Consider the following 22,140-nt stretch of genomic DNA (forward strand, 5'->3'; position numbering starts at 1 on the left):
GTAATTTGATTAAAAACTGCATTGAATCTGTAGATTGGTTTTGATAAGATGACCATTTTTACTATGTTACTCCTGACAATCCATGAGCATTCTCAATAGAAGAATATCGAATGTCAGAGAAACACTTAAAGAAATGTTCGAAGTCCTTAGTCATCAGGGAAATTCAAATCAAAACGACCCTGAGATTTCACCTTACACACACCAGAATGGCTAAGATCAAAAAACTCAAGTGACAATGCATGCTGGAGAAGATGTGGAGAAAGGGGAACCCTCCTGCATTGCTGTTGGGCATGTAAACTTGTACAACCACTTTGGAAATCAATCTGGTGCTTTCTCAGAAAATTAGGAATAGTGCTTTTTCAAGATCCAGCTCTCCTAGGCATATATCCAAAACATGCTCAAGAATACAACAAGGATATTTGCTCAACCATGTTCATAGCTGCTTTATTTGGTATAGCCAGAATCTGGAAACAACCCAGATGTTCCTCAACTGAGGAATGGATACAGAAATTGTGGTACATTTACACAATGGAATAGTACTCAACAATTAAAAAAAGGAAATCATGAAATTTGCAGGCCAAAGGTGGGAAATAGAAAAGATCATCATGAGTAGGGCATACCAGAAGCAGAAAGACACACATGGTATATACTCACTTATAAGTGGATATTAGACACATAAGACAGGATAATCATGCTAAAATCTGTACACCTAAAGAAGCTAAGCAAGAAGGAGGACCCTGGGTAAGATGCTCAGTCCTCATTCAGAAAAGCAAATGGAATAGACATTGGAAGAGGGAGAAAATAGGGAACAGTACAGGAGCCTACCACAGAGGGCAAAAGCAGATGCTGAGACTCATAGCCAGAGTGCAGGGCAGAGTGCAGGGAATCTTATGAAAGAAGGGGGAGACTGAAAGACCTGGAGGGAACAGAAGTTCCATAAGGAGAGCAACAGAACCAAAGTATCTGGGCCCAGGGGTCTTTTTTAAGACTGATACTCCAACCAAGGACCATTCATGGAGATAACCTAGAACCCTGGCACAGATGTAGCCCATGGTAGCTCAATATCTAAGTGAGTTTCCTAGTAAGGGGAACAGGGACTGTCTGACATGAACTCAGTGGCTGGTTCTTTGATCACTTCCCCCTGAATGGGGGAGCAGCTTTACCAAGCCACACAAGAAAACTATGCAGATAGTCCTGATGAGACCTGATAGGCTAGGTTCAGATGGAAGGGGAGGAGTACCTCTCCTATCAGTGGACTAGGCTAGGGGCATGGGAGATGGAAGGAGAAGAGGGAGGGAGGGCAGGATTGGGAGGGGATGAGTGAAGGGATGAGGGATGGGACTACGTCTGGGATACAAAGTGAATAAATTGTAATAAAATTAAAAACAAATTAAAAATAAATCAATAATTAAGAGTTGCATGTGAAACCAACAAAACACCACTATTTTCAACAGGAAAGTTTTTTAAATCCTCAAAGATATCACTTGTGTTCATGCCAAAATATGTGCTGAATGTAGTCTATCAGGTCTCATCAGGACTGGCTGCATTGTCTTCCTCGTGGCCTGGTAAGGCTGCACCCCCTCAGGGGGAGGTGATCAAAGTGCAGGCCACTGAGTTCATGTCAGAGACAGTCCCTGTTCCCCTCCCTAGGGAACCCACTTTGAGACTGAGCTGCCATGGGCTACATCTGTGTAAGAGTTCTAGGCTATCTCCATGAATGGTCCTTGGTTGGAGTATTAGTCTCAGAAAGGACCTCTATCCCCAGATTTTTTTTCTCTCTTTGTGTAGCTTCTGTCCCCTCCAGGTCTTTCTATCTCCCCCTTCTTTCATAAGATTCCCTGCACTGTACCCAAAGTTTCTCTATGAGTCTCAGCCTCTGCTTTGATACCAGGCAGAGTAGAGTATTTCAGAGTCTCTCTGTGGTAGGCTCCTGTCCTGTTCCCTGTTTTCTCCTTCTTCCAATGTCATCCTGTTTGCTTTTCTGAATGAGGATTGAAAATGTTATCCAGGGTCCTTCTTGTTTAGCTTTTTTAGGTGTACAGATTTTAGTATGATTATCCTATATTATATGTCTAATATCAACTTATTAGTGAGTATATACCATGTGTATTTTTCTGCTTCTGGGATATTTTACTCAGGATGAGGAGAGGAGGACCTCCCTATCAGTGGACTGGGGAAAGGCATGGGTGAAGAAGAGGAAGGGAGGTTGAGATCCGGAGGGATAAAAGAGGGGGTACAGTTGGGATACAAATGAATAAACTGTAATTAATAGAAAAATAAATTAATTACAAAGTATGTGCTGAAAGGGAACTGTGTGAGGGTGGGTTCTTGAAGCAGCCTTTAAATGCTCTAGATCTATTACTGTCTTATTTGAATGTTAGTGTGAAAGGTTAACCGTTCTAGGATGCGGAGGAACATTGTGCTTTCTTGTCATACTTAACAAAACATGTAGGGAAGTGGTGAAGGATTTAATAGACTCTCCTCTGTTGTTCTTATGTATTGAAGTCACATTTCACAGGAACTGGCAAACTCAGGAGCAGTGTCTCTGATCTGACAGAGATGGTGAGCATGGAATAAATAGGAGAACACGCCTCTGGTTGAAAAAAAATGAAAAGATGCCTGAGGGGGAAAGTCAGCCACAGTTTTAAAAGAAGGAAGCAAAAGAAAAAAACAAAAACAACAACAAAAAACAACTGTACTGTAGAAATCCGGATGAAAATAAGAGCATGCCATGAAAGAAGCCTTTCACTGATAGTTAGCTTTTGAATAAAAAGGATCACCTTTTTAAGCATTAATGGCAACAGCAAGCATACGGGGAGACATCTTATCTTTATGAGAACTGTCTTAACAGTCTCAGACCTGCATTTCTGCTGTTTATCTGGAGTTTTGGAGAAGTTTGCTGTGTAAATTTCAAAGTATTTTCTTTCTAATCTGTACATCAAGACTATTTCACATAGAAGTTTCTAAGTCTTAACATGTCAACTGGAGAAAACCCACAGAGACGATGATGAGCAACCACGCCTCTTACTACTGCTCTTCTACAAAGGCAGAGAAGTCCTGAAGATGACTCCTTAAGATTTTGGCATGGTCAGTTGAAGCATGAAGGAGTGGCAGGAGTGTAGAGGTCCTGATAGGCAGTGAAGTCCTATGGGCTGTCAGCAGGCATGGCTGTTGGCCTTGCTGTACACATACTCTACTTCTAGAGAGTCATGGCCTCGAGTTTAAGCTGCAGGTGTAACCTTTGCCCTGAAGTAGGCTTAAGCTGACTACAACAGATAAGCCATGTACAAGACTCACATTCCCCTAGGGAATGTGCTAGGGAGGCTTTCTCTATCACTTACTATCTTTGTAATTAATTGTTTCTTTAGATATATTTTTCTTTTATATATATTTATGTATTTATACTTTAAAATTTATCACTTTATATCCTGATTGTACCCCCCTCCCTTATCTCTTCCCTCATCTCCTCCTGGTCCCACCCTCTCTTCCTCTCTCTTCCCCCATCTCTCTTCCCTAGGCCACTGAAAGGGTGAGTTCTCCTACTCTATCCTCTGACCCTATCCTATCAAGTCTCACCAGGACTGTCTGGATCCTCTTCCTCTGTAGCCTGGCAAGACTGCCCACCAAAGAACAGGCAATTATAAACCATGCAACTTCCTTTCAGAAATGCCACATTGTCAAGCAACAGTTGCTTTTCAATCTGCAGAATCCTTGGCTTATGGGTTGGCTAGTTTTAGAGTCATTAGAGAGAAGAGACAACCTCAAGTAAGAAAATGTCTCCAGAAGATTGGGCTCTGGGCAAGCCTGTAGAGCATTTTCTTGACTCGTGATTGACGGAGAAGAGCCCAGCCCATCATTGGTGGTGCTATCCCTGGCCTAGTGATCCTGAGTTCTTTGAGAAAGCTGGCTGTGCAAGCCATCAGCAAGGCGATAAGCATCACTTTTTCATGGCCTCTGGATCAGCCCTTGCTTTCAGGTTCCTGCTCTGTTGTGGAAAAGGTTTATGATGTGTAAACATGTTTTTTTTTTTTTTTTTGTTGTTGTTAAAATTCCAGGTTGGGGGTTTTAGTTTGTCCACACCTGTTAAGTATCTTGTGCAGAGCATGATCTTTGCCAGGTGGAATTAGTTGAATTCTGAGGACTTTGAGGGATATAAAATAGCACAGCCCAGAGGAAGAAGGGCAGCTGCTGAGGAGGAGGACTGCTTGCTGCTGACATCCACAGTGCCCTGTTTGAGTTCTTGTTCTGACTTCCTTTATTGGTGCACTATGATGTGGAAATATAAGCCAAATAAACTCTTTTCTCTCCAACTTTCTTTGGTCGTGTTTTTTTTTTTATTGTAGCAATAGAAACCCTAACTAAGAAAACATATCTTCTATCTCTCCATCTCTTTTCATCTTCCCTAAACCTTGGGGCAACCTAGTGTAGAAGTTTCAGTGAGAAATATACCTCATAGACTCATGTATTTCGGTACTTTGTCCCCAGCTAGTAGCAATGCTTAGGTAAGTGGTCCAGTCCTGTTGGAGGAAGTACGTCACTGGGGGAGGAAGAACTTCACCCCATTTCCAGTTTGCTCTCTCTGCTACATGTATATGGATCTGTTATATCTCAGTTCCTTGCTGCAGCTGCCTACTGCCAGGCCTCCCAACCATTAAGGACTTTCAGTCTGAAACCATAGACAAAACAAAACAAAACAAAACAAAACAAAACAAAAACATGAAAGCTAGAAGAAACTAAGATTTTGTGCTGATTTATAATGTCGACCGGTATCAAAACATTTCTACTGCATTATGACAAATTAGGTAATCTTTAATTTACGTTTGTAATGGTCCTAAGAGTGGTGAGGAAACCCAATTTTCTAGATAAAACTTAGAGTCTAAACTTAAATTTATCAAACATTGATTGTACACTATTAAAATTGAGTTACAAAGGGTCATTTCCATAAAGAGTCCATCTTTATAGAAGATGGGCCATCTTTTTTAGATTCTAGTTACATCTAATTTTGTGTTTTATTTTAAAATTACTGCATTGCTTAGCAGGTAGTTGAGAAAACAGTCATTTTTTATTATGAGTGTTGCTGCTGTCCTGACACCATTCGATGTGAACTTTTTTGTTAATTGTTAATAAATAAAGATAGAATATTAACATTTCTTTTTAATATATACCTTTGTCTCTATATCATGTCTCTGTTTATCTTATCTAATCTCAAATGTATGTGACAATTCTTTTTCTGAGTTTACAAAGGCAATAATTAGGGTGAAAGATGCAAGACTGGGTTATGTGGTGTTTTGTTTCTCTATTAGTATGGTATATAAAATATTCAACATGTAAACTGATTAGTTTATTACACATAGAAACTTTATTATGTTCTTACTATATTTGTATAGGAAAGTAACAACCTCCCAAATAATTCAAAAACTTTCTGTTATTGATTTAGAATGCTTTCCATAAAATAGCATTATGTATACAAATTATAAAATTATTGCACTTGTTCTTTTTATGCACCCATAGAATCATTAAAATTATCAAAGCAGATACTAAGACTCATAACCAAACCTTGGGCAGAATGCAGGGAATCATATGAAAGAAGGGGGAGTTTGTATGACGTGGAGAGGATAGGAGCTCCACAAGGACCAAATATATCTGGGCACAGGGTTCTTATATGAGACTGTTTCTCCAACCAAGGACCATGTATGGATATAACCTAGAACCTCTGCTCGGATGTAGCCCGTGGTAGCTCAGTAACCAAGTGGGTTTATCCTAGTAAGGGGAACAGGGACTATTTCTGACAGGAACTCAATGGCAGGCTCTTTGATCTCCCCACCCCCGAAGGGAGGAGCAGTCCTGCTAGGCCACAGAGGACTTTGCAGCCAGTCCTGAAGATACATGATAAAACAGGGTCAGATGAAAGGGGAGAAGGTCCTCCCCTATCAGTGGACTTGGAAAGGGGCAGGGAGGAGATGAGGGAGGGAGGAAGGATGGGATTGGAACGGAATGAGGGAGCAGGATACAGCTGGTATACAGAGTTAATAAAATGTAACTAATAATAAAAATTTAAAAAATTATCAACAATAAATTGCAAAATCTATAAAACTTTGTGTGTGTGTGTGTGTGTGTGTGTGTGTGAGAGAGAGAGAGAGAGAGAGAGAGAGACACTGAGTTAGTGTTTGAATTAATAAGGTGAATCATCTTGGCAGGTGATACTATTTTATGTTAAGACAGTGGTATGAGGACATTATGCCAAGCTAATTAATTATACTAGTTTGCCTTTCTGTTGCTGTAACAAAGCACCAGTAATCAAAATGACTTATGAAAGAAAGGGTGTATTTTGGTTTCATGGTCCCAGACAAAAGCAGCTGTGGCCTGGGAGGCAGAGCAGTGGGTTGCCTAAGCTGAGCGATCACGTCTTCAACAGCAAACATGAGGCAGAGGATAAAGCAAGCAAGGAGAGAAGCACAAGGCTTTGTTCTGGGCACCGAGAGTTCACTTGTGCTAACTGGAGGACAAGCAAAGATGCAGAAACAGGTTGGAGTCGGTGAGTGACGAGCAAGCTGTCCCCACCAGTGCTTCCATGTCATAGGGAAATCTAAAATAAGTCAACATTGGAGGAGCTGCAGTGTCAGAATGCTGGAGGCCAGAGAGAAGATGCACTGGAGTTGTAGAGGGTCTCCTGAGAACAAAGGAGCTTGGATGAGGATCTGGGTTGACAGCCGGGGAGTATGAAAGGGCTAGTTAAACCACGTAGCCAACTCGTTTTGTGAAGAGGCATACAGAATTTGGTAAATACGATAAGTCACAGGCTCTCTTATCTGGAAGAACCATTTATCACTAAAAATATTTTGGGGTGCTTGACCCCATGCTTCTGCATTCCCGTTGTCTTCACCACACCATTTCTTGATGAATAGTAACACTATTTAAATTACTGTTCTGTCTTCTCCAACCTACCAGATCATGAAGTACTTAGTCATGCTGAAAACTCCCGAGTCGAAGTTTTCAAAGCTTTGTCTTTTCTCTAAATCAACGCGGGCATTCCTCATCTGAAAATTCCCAGCCTCTGGATCTGAAGCTTCATAAACACCGCAAGTGGAGAACTGCACACCTGACTCCAGGGGAGGAGGGTGAAGTCAAACACAGGTGCATTTAATAGATTTCCCAACATTACCTTCTGGCTATGCGTATAAAATCCACATAACACAAATGAAATTTCTTGCTCAGATGTGGTCTCATCCCCAAGTTAGTTCATTATGTGTCTGCAAAATTTTTGAAAATTCCCCCAAATCACTCAAAATTTGAAACATTCCCCGACCATTAAATAAGATCAAGTCATCCAATCAATCAAAATGCTCTGAGAATTCAACATAGATTTCATATGCAATTTTTTTAGCTTAATAACCTGCCTAGAAAGTGGTCAAGTGAAATGCTCACATGTGGGGAGTGAGGCAAGTGTTTGGGAAGTGGCCTTCATGGGCTGGACCCCAACCTGACACTGCTTTCTCTCTGTTGAATTATTTGACTGGTACTACAGTCTGTCTTTGCTTTCAGTATTGAATCAATCTCCTGACTGGCTTTGTGAATTTGGGTCAGGACAAAGCACAGAGCTTTGTCTAGCACATCATGTCTAGTTGGCATGGCTCGGAATGCTTAAGAAGATGCGTGGGAGTTAGAACCCAGCAAGCTGCTGATGGCAGACACGGGATGAAACCCGTGGTTCCTGTTTGTAGAATGGAAGTGAACTGAAAGTGGTGTGTGATGCCTGGTAGCGTTGCTGTAGCCCGAAATAAAATGATCCATGTAATATACTCAGAGCAGAGCCATTGCCGTATCCATGCTAACTAATCCATTTACCCAGTTTTGACTTTTGTCTTGCTGAAAATCCCTTCTGCCCAAAGAACCCAGAATGATTTTTTTAAACAAATCTGATTACATTAGCTCTCTGATTGATAATCAAGAATAATTTTCTGATGGAAATAAATGCGTAATATTCTTTTCACATTCTCTAATGTTTGCCTGGCATAAATCACTCATCTTCTCACTTTCTCCTGAGTTCTACCTTCTTGTCTCTTTCTGGTCCTTGGTCTTTTTCCTTTCTCTGCTTGGAATCCTTGGCTTCAAGCCTTTGCGGTCTGTCATCCCTTCTTCTCAATCAATTCTTGGTTCAGATGCCATCCCTGATGAGAGCATTCTCTGCCAACTTACCTCTATCCTCCTGTTTTATTTACCCGTATCTGAAATTGCCATATTTTTTATCATTTTGTTCATTTATTTATTTTTCTTAACATTCCTCCTCCCAAGCTGGTGTAAACTGAAGAATGGAGAGATTGTTTATATTTTTCACTGATAGAGCACCAGTACCTACATTCACAGAATCGATCCTCATATTCCATTACAGACCCTGCTCATGCATCTCATGTTTTTATGATACAGGACCTCACAGCCAGAATAAAGTAAAGAAATCACGATTATGTTGTGTTCCTTCGTTACTTAAAACTCTCTAACATTCAAACAGTTACATGCAGACACTTTCAGTGCTCGACTCAAGCATATACCAGACTTGCCTAAAACTGGGAACAGTCTCATCAGTCAAAAGCTTTCCATATCAAGTATATGATTTGCTATCCCTTTTCTATCCCCTCCTCTTCCTTTCTTCCCTCCTCTTCTTTCCTCCCTGCTCTCTCCTGGGAGCTGTGTAGTACTCACTGAATTCTGGGAGCACTGTTAAAAGCTGGGCTATAACATTAGTAGATAAATACTCCCATCTTTCTGACCTTCCCAGATCCACACTTTCAGATTTCCTTTTGGGATTTTTAGACCCCAAATGCAGTAAACATTGTAAAGTGAGACTACGTGAAATTAAGGCCTGTTACCTATAACCAGGAGTATTCATTAAGTGAACATTTTTGGATCGTCATATTTCACTTTCTCCTCATTTCCCTTTTGTATGTTGAAACCAACTTAGGTAAAATACTGTTCCCAATACCAAAGGCCTTGTTACAGAGTCTGCTCCTGGGGGAACATATGAACGAGGATATCTGCCTGCAATCTGGACTTCATTTCCTTCTCCAGGTTTTCCACAAGTCAGCAGCCACTTTCTACCACACCCCCCATCACCCCCCTGATGGGGACCACAGTGGTTCCTTGAGTACACTGTGATATTTCTTCATAAGCCTGCGTACTTTTGCTAGTAGTTTAAACATTACCCTGGTGGTTACCCATGTGTCTTGTTCTCTTCTTAAAAATTTTTTTCTTCACAGTTTATTCATTATATATCCCAATTGAAGCCCCCTCCCTCAACTCTCCCAGTCCCACCCTCCCTCCTTCTTTTCCCCCTATCCTCTTCTTCTAGTCCACTGAAAGGGGGAGTTCTCCACTATTGCCATCTGCCCACAGCTTGTTAAGTCTCATCAGGACTGCTTGGATCCTCTTCCTCCGTGACCTGGCAAGTCTGCACCATCAAGGGTGAGTGATCAGAGAACAGTCAACTGAGTTCATGATAGAGGCAGGCCCTGATCCCCTTGCTCAGAGATCCACATGGAGACTGAACTGCCAATTGGCCACATCTGAACATGGGGTCTAGGTCCTCTCCATGCATGGTCCTTTGTTGGTGCATCAGTCTCTGCAGAACCCCATGGGCTCATTTTAGTTTTGTTGGTCTCCTTGTGGGGCTCCTGTCTCCTCCGTGTCCCTCTAATCTTACCCCTCTCTTTCTCAGTAAGACTCAGCAAATATTTGTAATAGCCAGAATCTGGAAACAACTTAGATGTCCCTCGATGGAAGAATGGATACAGAAATTGTGGTACATCTACACAATGGAATACTACTCAGCTATTTAAAACAAGAAAATCATGAAATTTGCGGGCAAATGGATGGAAGAAGAGCACAGGGAGTCCCATGTGTCTTGTTCTAACAGGTGTTCAATGAATGCCAGCTCAAATAGAGTCATGTAATTCCATAAAAAGTAAAAATGTTTTGGTTTAATTTAACAAATGTGTGTGTGTGTGTGTGTGTGTGTGTGTGAAACCATTAGAAGATCTATGCAGAAATGACAACCTACAATAATTTTTACAATTATATGTATATATCTTTCTTCTTTATAATGAGTTACACACTACTTAGTAATTCTTATTCAGAAACAGTGAAACATCTAACTGTCCAGAAAATACATTTGCTTGAATCAGATAAACTTAGTATGCCAATAGAAACCTAACATTTCTTTTTATAAAAGTCATGTTCCTTTTTGGGAGGCAGATTATCACACTATTACTTTTCATAGAGTTTTTTTTTCCTTGCCAGAAAAAAAAAATCTTCAGTGAAAGTAGCATTAGCTTGGCTTTAATGAAACTTTTAAGTTGTACCAGCAAGAGCTGAAGTGATGATAGAATTTAACTTGTTATGCTTTTATTTTTACCATAATACTCTTAGCAAGAGATAAATATCGTCCCAAACATATAATTAAAGTATTTGAGTAATCCGTGCTTTAATATCATTTGAGACAATAAATACCTTCTACCACAACCATCTTACTGCTCTTTTTACTGTTGTGGGCTTAATTTTCCACAATGTTTTAATTTTAATACAAATCAGAAAAAGTCCATTGTTCCTACACACTACCAGTATGTATTGCCCTGAACATATTTAGAAAAATAAATGGTCTTCTTGCTCTGGAGTCAAGATCTAATACATGATCTAATCTAATCTACGTGATTTAACACTGTAAATGTATGCATTTTGTGTGCAGGTGTATTTTTACTTTTGCATTCAAGTCTTTACACATCTGGGTAATCTCAACGTGTTGTCAGACCTGAGAGGTTGCCTGTATCCCGGCATCAAAGGTTGCCTGGACCACAGCGTTAGAGCGTGTTTAGACAATGCCGGTGTTTCCAGGAAGAGCCTATTTGCACAAGGGGCATTGCATCTTTAACTGATTTCTTCTGTACTTACTTGCAGAATGAAGACCTGAATTGCTTCTAATTTTCCATTACTACACATAGCTTTCTAGATGGTATTTAATATTTTAAAAATACTTTAAAAAAGGTTGAAACTTCCCCCAAGACATAGTTCTCTCTCTCTCTCTCTCTCTTTCATATAAACCTTTCGTTGATGACTCACTTCAACTTTTTTTGTGAATTTATCTTTATTTAAGCATACACTTCTTCCACAAACTTAGTTTGATCTCCTAGTGTGTGCTGGTATGTCATAGGACAGTTTTGGGGGGCCTCAGAATGCCCGTTTATTTTTTTTTTAAGTAAATAAATAGACTGGTTAAAATTAGCATGCACTAAAGCTATTAAGGAAGTTGATATAAATTTTATGTTAGCCATACTTTCTAAAAACTCTTTTATTTATTTCTTCCTACCTCACCCCAATTCCTTCCAACACCCCAACACTAGGTAGGACAGAAAAAGGGTTAGTGGGAGAAGGGGAACAGTCCTCTTAGCTGCTTTTCGCTGGTTAGGATAGTTGGGTTCTTTGGAGCCAGTCCAATCCTCCTTTCAGGAGATCGCCAGCTTCTTATCTCACAACAGCAACCAGGAGCTGCAAGGGGAAGCAGGAGCAGCCTTGTTCTTTCTCTTATTTCCATACTCTCTGGGCTCTGCCATTTATTCTCTCTGCAGAGTCTTCAGATTTAACCTATCTGCAGCTGGCAAAGAGCTTCTCTCAGAGGCCGCACAGAGAAGATAGTCTGCTGCTGTGGACCATCTGAATCAATCCCATATCCCACACCTGGGACCAAAACTAAAACATGTTTATAACCACAAAAATTTTAACTTACTAACTCAAACTTCTCATATACCTGTTCGGTTTTTCCATAGATTCTGAATTTACTGTTTTCAATACGTTTTTTTTTTAGCTCAAAAATAGACAACAACAACTCACATCTACATCTAGTTGAAATAGGAAAAGAAAGTGTTGCTGTCCATATTCGCACGTATAACTATTTGTCCCTTAATACATACCATTCTTTTTTATTAAATTTTTATTTTTTGTATTAATTACAGTTTATTCATTTTGTATCCCTGCTGTAGCCTCCTCCCTCATTCTCTCCTAATCCCACCCTCCTTCCCTCCTCTTCTCCCATGTCTCTCTCCAAGTCCACTGATAGAGAAAGGAGGTCCTTCCATCTGACCCTAGCTTATCATGTTTCATCAGGACTAGCTGCATTGTCCTCCTCTGTGGCTTGGCAAAGCTGCTTTCCCCTCAGGGAAAGGGGATCATAGAGCCAGCCACTGAGTTTTTGTCAGAGATGGACCCTGTTTCCCTTACTAGGGAACCCGCTTGGATATTGAGCTGCCATGGGCTACATCTGAGCAGGGCTTCTAGGTTATGTCCATAAATGGTCCTTGGTTGGAGTATCAGTCTCAAACAAGACCCCTGTGCCCAGATTTTTTGGTTCTGTTGCTCTCCTTGTGGAGCTCCTGTCCTCTTCAGGTCCTATTGTCTCCCCCTTCTTTCCTAAGATTCCCTGTACTCTGCCCAAAGTTTGGCTATGAGTCTCAGCATCTGCTTTGATACACTTCTAGGTAGAGTTTTTCAGAGGTCCTCTATGGTAGGCTCTTGTCCGGTTTCCTGTTTTCTCCTTCTTCCAGTTTCCATCCTGTCTGTCTTTCTGAGTGAGGATTGATCATCTTACCCAGGATCCTCCTTCCTGCTTAGCTTCTTTAGGTGTGCAGATGTTTATCCGATGTTTCTCCTATATTTTATACCCTATATTTATCCTGTATTGTATATCTAATATCCACTTATAAGTGAGTATATTCCATGTGTGTCTTTCTGCTTCTGGGATACCTCATTCAGGATGGTCTTTTCTAGATCCCACCATTTGCCTACAAATTCCATGATTTCCTTGTTTTCAATTGCTAAGTAATGTTCCATTGTATAAATGTAACACAACTTCTGTATCCATTCCTCCTTTGAGGGACATCTGGGTTGTTTCCAGGTTCTGGCTATTAAGAATAAAGTTGCTATGAATATTTTGAGCAAATGTCTTTGTTGTGTACTTGAACATGTTTTGGATATATACCTAGGAGTGGTATAGCTGGATCTTGAAGAAACATTATTCCTAATTGTCTGAGAAAGTGTCAGGTTGATTTCCAAAGTGGTTGTATAAGTTTACATTCCCATCAGCAATGGAGGAGGGTTCCACTTTCTCCACAACCTTTCCAGCATGTGTTGTCACTTGAGTTTTTTATTTTAGCCATTCTGATGGGTGTAAGGTGAAATATCAGGGTCATTTTGATTTGCATTTCCCTGATGACTAAGGATGTTGAGCATTTCTTTAAGTGTTTCTCATAACATTCTTACAAAAGTTTAAAAGTTGTTTGCTTTGTGTTAGGTGAGTTCAAAGTCTCAGCTTAGAACTGGGGAAGTCAGACTTTCACCATCTTTCTTTCTTTCTTTCTTTCTTTCTTTCTTTCTTTCTTTCTTTCTTTCTTTCTTTCTTTCTTTCTTTCTTGGGGTAGGCTTGCTGTCTTTCAACTCAAATAAACACTTCATACTGTTCTATCTTAATGTCTTCTCAAAACCACATTTGATAGGTTCAATTGTCCTCTGAAAATTTAAATAGTATTAAAGTTCCAGGATGGTTTCATTAAAATCATCTTGTGCAACTCTTCTGTGTGCTCTTTGCTACCTACTTGGCCATTATCTAAAGTAGAAAATTAAGATAACTACTCCACAGAGAACACATACGCTCCTGTGTACATGGTTGGTGTATTAAAAAATTTTTCAGAGGCATTCATCTATCAATATATCACTGATGAATTGTTTTAGACGTGTTCACTGTGAGGACAGCACAGGCCCACATTCTCAAGCAGAAGCAGACGTCATAACAGAATTTGCACGTTATTATTCGTGGTAGCTTTCTGTTTGGTAGCTTCCTCATTTCTAAGCTTATTTTTTGTTGTTGTTTTACTGAGATGTATTTGAAAGTTTAAAACCTGGTGTATCTAAAGCACACAGTTTGGTGGTTCTTCATGTTCACTGTGACTCCATCATAAAAATGAGGCTAATAAGTTCAATTGTTTATCTCTGCAAAAGTCACTATCTGCTTTCTTCCTTTGTACATTCTTGTTTTCTTTTTGGGGAGTGGGGCATTATACAAGTTTCAAATTGTAGAACATATTTAAGTCCTATTCAACCTATGATGTGGAAAAGGAAAGAATCCTTATTTCCCTGTTGAAAAATGTGAAATTGAGGCGGAGTTCTGCAGTCATCAAGTACTTCCTCCACGCCATGAATCGCTTTCCAGTTGGCCAAACCATGCCAAAGACCAGATCTTGAGGATCCTGATGAAGAGTTCACACTAAGATTTTCTGATACCCTCACCAACCAGCCAAACACATAGACGAACTAACACACAACTAAGATGTGGTGCAGAGTGAATGTCAGTTGCACAACTACATCAGAAAAAGAAAAATGTTTGTTTGTGGTGGGGATGGTGGGGAATTTCCTCTCTGGAGGAGGGAATGAGGCATTTGATCTGGAGCTTACTCATCTAATCTGGAAAGAACCTGGCCTTGGAGAAAATGTATTCAACAATGAAGGGAAGGAAACAGGTATTGGGAAGTCCACAGCAGATGGGAAGATGTACTCTTGGTCTTGAACAGTCATCCTGACAGTGCGTAGTTCTGACCATTTGTTGAGATTCTGGTTAGCTGCCATGGTCCAATGGTTAGAGTTTGGAGACCACATCAACACTGATGGAGTCCACCTCCTTCAACTCAGCTCTGTTTTCTGTCCTCCCACAGTGAAAGCAGAGAGATAATGATTCTCACACAAGATCTTCCGAGTCTGTTTTCTTTAGACGATATTTGGGTGATTTTTATTTTCATGGATGACTCTAATTCCTTTTAAAGGAGAAATATAATATTTTTTTGCATGAAGATTTCACATGAGATGTGGTTTTGTGCCATGCACATCTTCTATGACTCTGCACAGTGAAAAAAAAAAAAAAAAAAGCAACGTTGTTTGTGAATAGGGCAACACTCAGACCTCGTTGTCAGTTGGATTCTAAAAGGAAAGTCCGTGAAAAATGTCCAGGCCTCCAAGCATGCTTGGTGTACAACCTCTTTTTTTTTTTTTTTTTTTCCCCTCCGAACACAGGGCTTGTGACAGTAGATGGCAGTGTGAGACGGGGAATTTGAGCCACGGTTGTGATTTTTTTTTTTTTTTCTTGAAAATACTTTTTTTTTTCTTTCCTTAAAACTTGGAAGCGTTGAATTGAGTTTTCAGGCAGAGTTTTGTCTGGGAGCCAAGATCCCACCCTGGGAGTCTCCGGCAACCTACAGGTGAGGCAGAGCAGGGGCTTTGTTTGAAGTGGGGCTGCTGCCCTGCTCAGAAGCAAGGTGAGAAGCATGTGAGCACCCAGCCAAGCCAACTGCCACTCAATAGTCTTGGCAAGTCCACACACATCGCGGCCAAGGCAGCGCCCCTCCCCTTCACCTTTCTCAGAAATTCTCTTGTTGTTTAGACCTAATACACAGGAGGTTTGACGTAGCCAAAGCATGAAGGCAACTTCAGGATTTTACCTACTCTTCACTCTCCTCAACCCCTTAAAAATCTGAGGCAGGGAGAGAGGGGATTTCCAAACTGAAATACGAAATTAAATTATGAGAGAAAGGCTTGATGGGTTTGAAATGACCCCCTTGCCCAGTGGTCTCTCAAGTCATGGGTTCCACTCAGAATCTGTGAGAAATACTGAACAATATGAGAGTATTATGGCTCATTTTTATTTCCCTTCTTCACTGTCTTAGTGTAGTTGCAGGATGTGGGCTCCAAAGTCAGCCAAACTAGCACAGAGCATCTCCTAAGTGTTTTAAGCAGGAGAGGAACAACTTAAACAAACGTCTTGATCTGTTGAATGTTTTAATTAATAAAGAAGAGCTTAATTTAATTCATCATTCTGAGAATGCCCTGTACTTCACACAATAATAGCAGGAGTTGAATAGTGTACCTAAGTTTAACCATTGTTTTGCCTTTTATTCTTATGTTAAAACTATACTTAATTTCAGATGTCTTCTAGTCTAGTTAAATCTCCATGCTTGTGTGGCAAAATACCCATTACTTAGCCAATTTCTCCCAACTGTAAGATTGGAATAATGTCACATTATGCTGGTCTAGAGTACTAGCCATTCTATCCTGTGCAATAAATATTATTCATTGGCATTAGGCATAGTTTGAAACATTATCGCTCTCACTTAAAATAGCAAATACTTAATTACCCTAGACCCAGAAAAGTCAGACAGGCAAATTTCGTACTTAAGATATGATGCCTACAAGATTAAGTGAAGGGGAATTTGAGATTACCTTAAGAAAACTATTTTCACTTAAACGAGAAAACAGAATGTTACACGCAAAGCTCATCCATGGCTGTGTGCGTTCGAATGTGCCCATACTTTGCCAAGTCAGTTCGATCAGTGTTTGGTTAACAGGTGTGGGATAAGACTTCCAGAATGAAGAGAAAATGGAGGCAAGAGAATACATATGGTCATAAGCCACGTGCATTGTTTCCTATTATTCGTCAGATACCTTTTAACATGTGAGCCTGGGGGGTCAGAGCCTGAAAAAGTAAGAAGTCCCAGAGTGGAGATGCTAATCATTATCTGTGTACTACAGTACTCAGGAAGCTGAGGCAGGAGGATTGCCAGGAGTCGAAGCCAGGCTGGAACACAAAGTGAGTTGGCGGCCACCCTGGGCTACACAGAAGAGATTGCTTCAGGAGACTGTATCAGTAAAACTATGCATCCAGCAATCTAATTTTGTTTTCTTTTTATGAAGGTGCTTACACAGGGTCTCCATGTTAACCTGGATGCAGGCTCCTTGAGAGGTTGACAGCCACAGTTAAGGATAAGGGTGCTATTTCCTAAAGGCATCACGTTTTACATTTCCATAGTCCCTTAAGATATTCACCCACTGTTTTAGTAACATAAATAAAATGCTTTCTTCTTGATCTGTGCCTTTGGAAAACTGCTACACAGTCCTGTATATTTCCCTGAGAAAATGAGGAACACTCAAAATATTTTTCAAGGAAAAACTAGTACTCACAGCACCTACTAGCTCTATACTAGACATATGGTAGATACTCAGTGAATAGAGCTGGATATGAAAAGCAACTTTCCAGTTGGAAATTATAGAACCAGACAACTATAGAATTCTAGGATTCAAAGAATCCCATAATTCACCAAAACCCCTCTTTCTTATAAGTGATGAAACTGAAGACTAAAAAGGTTAAGTTGAGATTGGCAACATGGATTGTACTCAAATCCCCAGCGAAGCCAGGAGGAGAATATGTATAAACACAGGAAAAGATCTACTATCAAGAGTCAGCCGCCATCCTTCTTTCAGTAATTCCAGCAAGTTGGAGGTGCAGAAACCTGACGGTCTAGAGCCAGCCTGAAGCCTGCCAGGCGTGAGATTCAGGGAAAGCCAGTGCTTTGGCTGCATCTCAGGCCAGGAAGAGCTCACAATCTAGCTCACGAGGGCAGGCAGGAACTGACATTCTAGCTCAGAGCAGGCAGCCATGAAGAATTCCCTGAGTGAGAAGAAGCATGAATGGGAGGTCACCGGTTTTGTTCTATCCAGGACTTCCAATTATTGAAAAATCTGCTTTACTCACTCCATGCATTCAAATAAGAACCACCTAGAAGCATTTTCCCGGGAACATTCAGAGTAATATTTGATCAGATACTTGGACATCCTTGGACAAGTCTAGTAGACATACGTTTGTGTTACTTTTTCATTGAAGCTTGTGAGGCTGTCAGCTCAGAGGAAACAGAGCTGTGGGTGTCCTGTGTTCTAGTGTAGAATGCTTCTGTCCTAACCCTAAACAATGGGATTTCCTTTTTCTGTAGACAGATACTCATTCTCAAGCTTTGGGAATTCTGCTTTGGTAAAAGCATTCTAGAATTTTTAGTTCATGGCCTTGAAGCAAAGCAGATGCATGTAAATGCCTTTAAAATGCCCTCATTGTGCCATCCTGGCATTGTTTTTTTGTCTTTGAAATTGCAGGAGGAGGAGACACTGGGTTTGGAAACATTAGGAAAGTGGAGAATTAAATCTGTTTGAGCGAAATATCAGAGAGCGAGATAGTGGCTTGCACATTACTCAAGATGATGATGTAGATTCCTGTATGGATGGCCAGTGGTGGCTTCATGCTTGTTTATCATACAACAGCTGATCAGGGAATGAGGAAGAACAAACGATAACAAGCTTATTAAAGGTAACAGCATGCTCAACTATGTCCTAGTTTAATTTCCAATACTGTTTAATTGATTATCCTTCATATGCTACTGAATTTACTCAAGCTAATGTTTCAATAAGGCAAAGAATGAACAAACATTCAGGATTTTATCCATTTATCCATTTTATTCACTCGTTGCTGAATTTCACCCAGCTGCTAGAATAGCGCTTAACTCCAAACTGCTGGATCCCCAAAGAAACACATATTTCCTGAGTGATTATGAAGTATCAGGAGTCTTCAGTAGTAGTACATGGACTAACAGATTAAAGCACTTACTATCAGAAAAGTGGGTGACATGTCCATGCATTTCTTATGGTTAGTTTCAAAGGTCCGTTTGACAGGATCTAGAGCTGCCTAGGAGACAGACGTCTGCGTGCGTCTCTACAGGAGTTTCCACAGTGGGCTGATTGAAGACAGAAGTCACACTGTAGACGTAGGTGGCGCCATCCTCTTGATGAGGCCCTGAACTGAATACAAAGGAGGAAATGCGCCACGCCCAAGCTTCCATCTTCCTGACTGCAGACACAGTGTGGCTATCTGCCTCACACTCCTACCAGCAGATTTCTAGGTATGGACTGCAGCCTCCAACTGAGCTAAAAACAAAAAAAAAAAAAAAAAAAAAAATTCACATTTTTAAGTTACTTCTCACTAGGCACTTGTTCTTAGCAGTAAGACAGATAACCAATATGTGCATTGTTTTATGAATTAATGCTAGTACTGCACTAGCAAACAGTCTGAATGATGTAGATGATATATATTGAGATGAAATTTGACTACGGGATCAGTCTTGACTTCAATAGTAAAACAAAATAAAACAAAACAAAACAAGACAAAACAAAACAAAACAAAAAAGAAACAAAAACAACCTATCATGTAAAAGATGTAGTTGCATTTTAAAGAACAATTTCCAAAGAATACATATGAGGTCCATGGACAGATGTTATATTTTTGTTTAATGTCTAAGCTTTTTTTTTTTTCAGATTTATTTCTAATTTGTTCAACTGTAAAACAGGCTAAGTTGGAATAAAATAGCTCCTGTATGCTCTCAGTTTTCACCCAAGCGTTTAAGGACTATCTATCTTACAGAATAAATAACTACATGATGTAGAAGGCCCTGTGTTTATTAGAAGTTGGTAAACCAGTTGGGTTGTTCTAACTTAAGGGAAGAGCAGACACAACTATTAACACTTATAATGAAAACACTTGGTTTGTTTAAATTCAGCTTAGAACATCGATTAAAGATAAAGCCCCCACCCCGTCTTTCTTTCAATGTCCTTTCAAAGGCAAAGAAATTACTCATAGTTTTCATTGGTATCTGTTCTTTCGTCTACAAGGAATGAGTCAAGGATATTTTTCTTTAATTCAAAACAGACAGAATGCTTGCATGCTGAATGGTCGGGCAGTGCTTAGCTGTTCCCTGAGAATGTTTACTGATGGTCATGGAACTGGCGAGGCAAGAGAAGGAAAAGGGGGTGTGAAGATAGTTCTATGGGTGAAGTGTTTGCTGCAGAGGCATGAGGATTTGAGTTAGGATCTTCAAGACCCAATGAGAAAGCAGGAGTGGTGGCATACATCCGGAACCGCAGTACTGGGGGAGAGAGATAAGTGGGTCTCAGGACCTTGTTGGCCATTCCATCTCAAATGGTAAGCTCCACACATAATGAGAGACCCTTTCTCAAAAAAAAGGGGTGAACGACAAAGGTGGACCTTGTGTCCACCTGTGCTCTCGGCCACATGCCTAGGAACACATGCAAGTGGGTATTTCCACACATATATGTGTACAATGCACACACAATGAGAATATAATTGAAAAAAAAAGAAGATAAAGGATAGATACTGCAGTCTCCAGGGTGAGCTCTGCTAGAAGGTTCTGAATGGTTTCTTCCACATGGAAGTTCAGTTTCTGTGTGAGGAAAGCTTCACTTCTTGAATGTTTTCCTTTCTAAAATTATAATGGGGAATATATGAAGAAGGAAGGTTTACTTTCAGTTTTTAGAATTTCTAAGAGTATTGAGCAAGAGCTCTACTTGTGCTTCTGTTCAAAAATCAGAATCTAGGGGCTAGAGAGATGGCTCAGTGGTTAAGAACACTAGCTGCATTTCCAAAGGACCATGGTTCAATTCCCAGCAAACACATAAGCATTCCACAGCTTACTACTGTCTATAACTCCAGTCCCATGTATTCTGACACCTTCATGCCAACACACAGATAATTAAATGAATTATTTTTAAAAATTAGAATCTAAAAACTCAGTTATTAAAGCAGTGAATTCATGGCTATGGTACCGGGATGAGCTGAGGGTGTGGCTATGGGAAAGGGGCTTTGCTTCATTTGTGTATGGCTGTAGGTTCAATCATGCCTTAGTTGTACATAAAGGAATTAATGCTCAACTAAAAGGAAGCTTGATGGTGTTCAATCAGAGGATTGACCTCTTGCAGGAGCAAATTGATACCCTATGGCAAATCGCTCAACCTGGCTGTCAATGAAAGTATGCTGGACTTTGTGTCACTAGCATACAACATGAGAATTTTTCCTGCGCTGCAAATCTGTCTAAACAATTGTCGAGCTATATTTTAGGTAATTGGACTGGAGAATTCGATACTACGATGGAGCAGCTGAGAGTGGCCATTGTCACAGTAAATTCTACCGGAGTGGACGCAGGACTAGCCACAGGATTATCAACATGGATTGCTGCAGCCATGAATCATCTGAAGGAATGGGCGGGCATGGGAGTATTAGCAGGCCTTCTGGTGTTGGTCTCCTTGGTTTGCCTGTGGTATATATACAAGATTAGAGTCTCACAACAGTGTGATGCAGCCATGATCATTCAGGCCTTTACAGCCATTGAAGCAGGACATTCTCCCCAAGCATGGTTGGATACCATAAAAAGCTAAAATGATACGCTCAGGATGCGAGGCTAAGCACTGCACTCAGGGTCAGCCGCTTTGGACCCAGAGAAGAGCATGTCTGATTGCATGCGGGTTGATGCCCCAGGTCCCGCCTCTGAGAAAAAGGTATTGGACGGGTCTGATGCTCTTTGGGTGGATGACACCTAAATGAACATCTGTACAAAGTCCCAATTTATTTCTAATATCAGAGATCAGACCTCTACTCTTGCCTGATGCGTCTAAAACAAAAAGGGGGAACTGTAGAGAGCTGCGGAATGCTATGCCTTAAAGATAGAGCTGGTTTCCGCCTTCCACCTTCCCGATGGTGAGTGCTCTCTGTCACGAACAACTCCACATTTGGCTAAGGCCAAGGATCTGGCTTGCTTCCATGTATGTGGACCTATCTGCATTGCCCCCGTGGCACGCCTGGGTTGGCTACCCAGAGGCTATTTAAGCTGTGGGCTGGCTTTCCCCGGGGTCCGAGGATTGTTCAATGTTCCTGAATAAACTGCATTGAAAAAAAAAAAAAACTAAAAATGGAAAAGAAAAGGTTTATGGATAGAGTTATGCAAAGACTACCTATGGCAAAAGACATTGCCTGGTTATATTAGGTACTGTGAGAATGTTTGGAGGCTGAGTTCTTACGTTCTACTCCAGAAATGGCTGATAATAGGTCTACGTTTTACGCTAGGGGGAAGGGGAACATTCTTTTCTGAGTACAGTTTCTCTAAAGCTTGAGACTGTTAGTAGGTGCTGGTGTGGCTACAGCTCCAATGTCCTCACTGCCACTAACAGCTCAAGTGACAGCATAGAAATCACCATCTCTCTAGGCTGGCTTTATTTTGTCATCAGTAAAAATCCAAAAGTGGATGAGATGACTTTTAATCTCTCTGCAAACATGACATCTAAGATATCTGAAAAATAAAAAAAAGAAATCTAGGATTTTTATGTTGACAATATTTTCAGGAGACCCACTCCATATAAACAGAAGGCATTATATATTATTTGGAAAAAAAG

This window comes from Meriones unguiculatus, chromosome 19 (genome assembly GCF_030254825.1).
Source record: "Meriones unguiculatus strain TT.TT164.6M chromosome 19, Bangor_MerUng_6.1, whole genome shotgun sequence".
Classification (NCBI taxonomy): Eukaryota; Metazoa; Chordata; class Mammalia; order Rodentia; family Muridae; genus Meriones; species Meriones unguiculatus.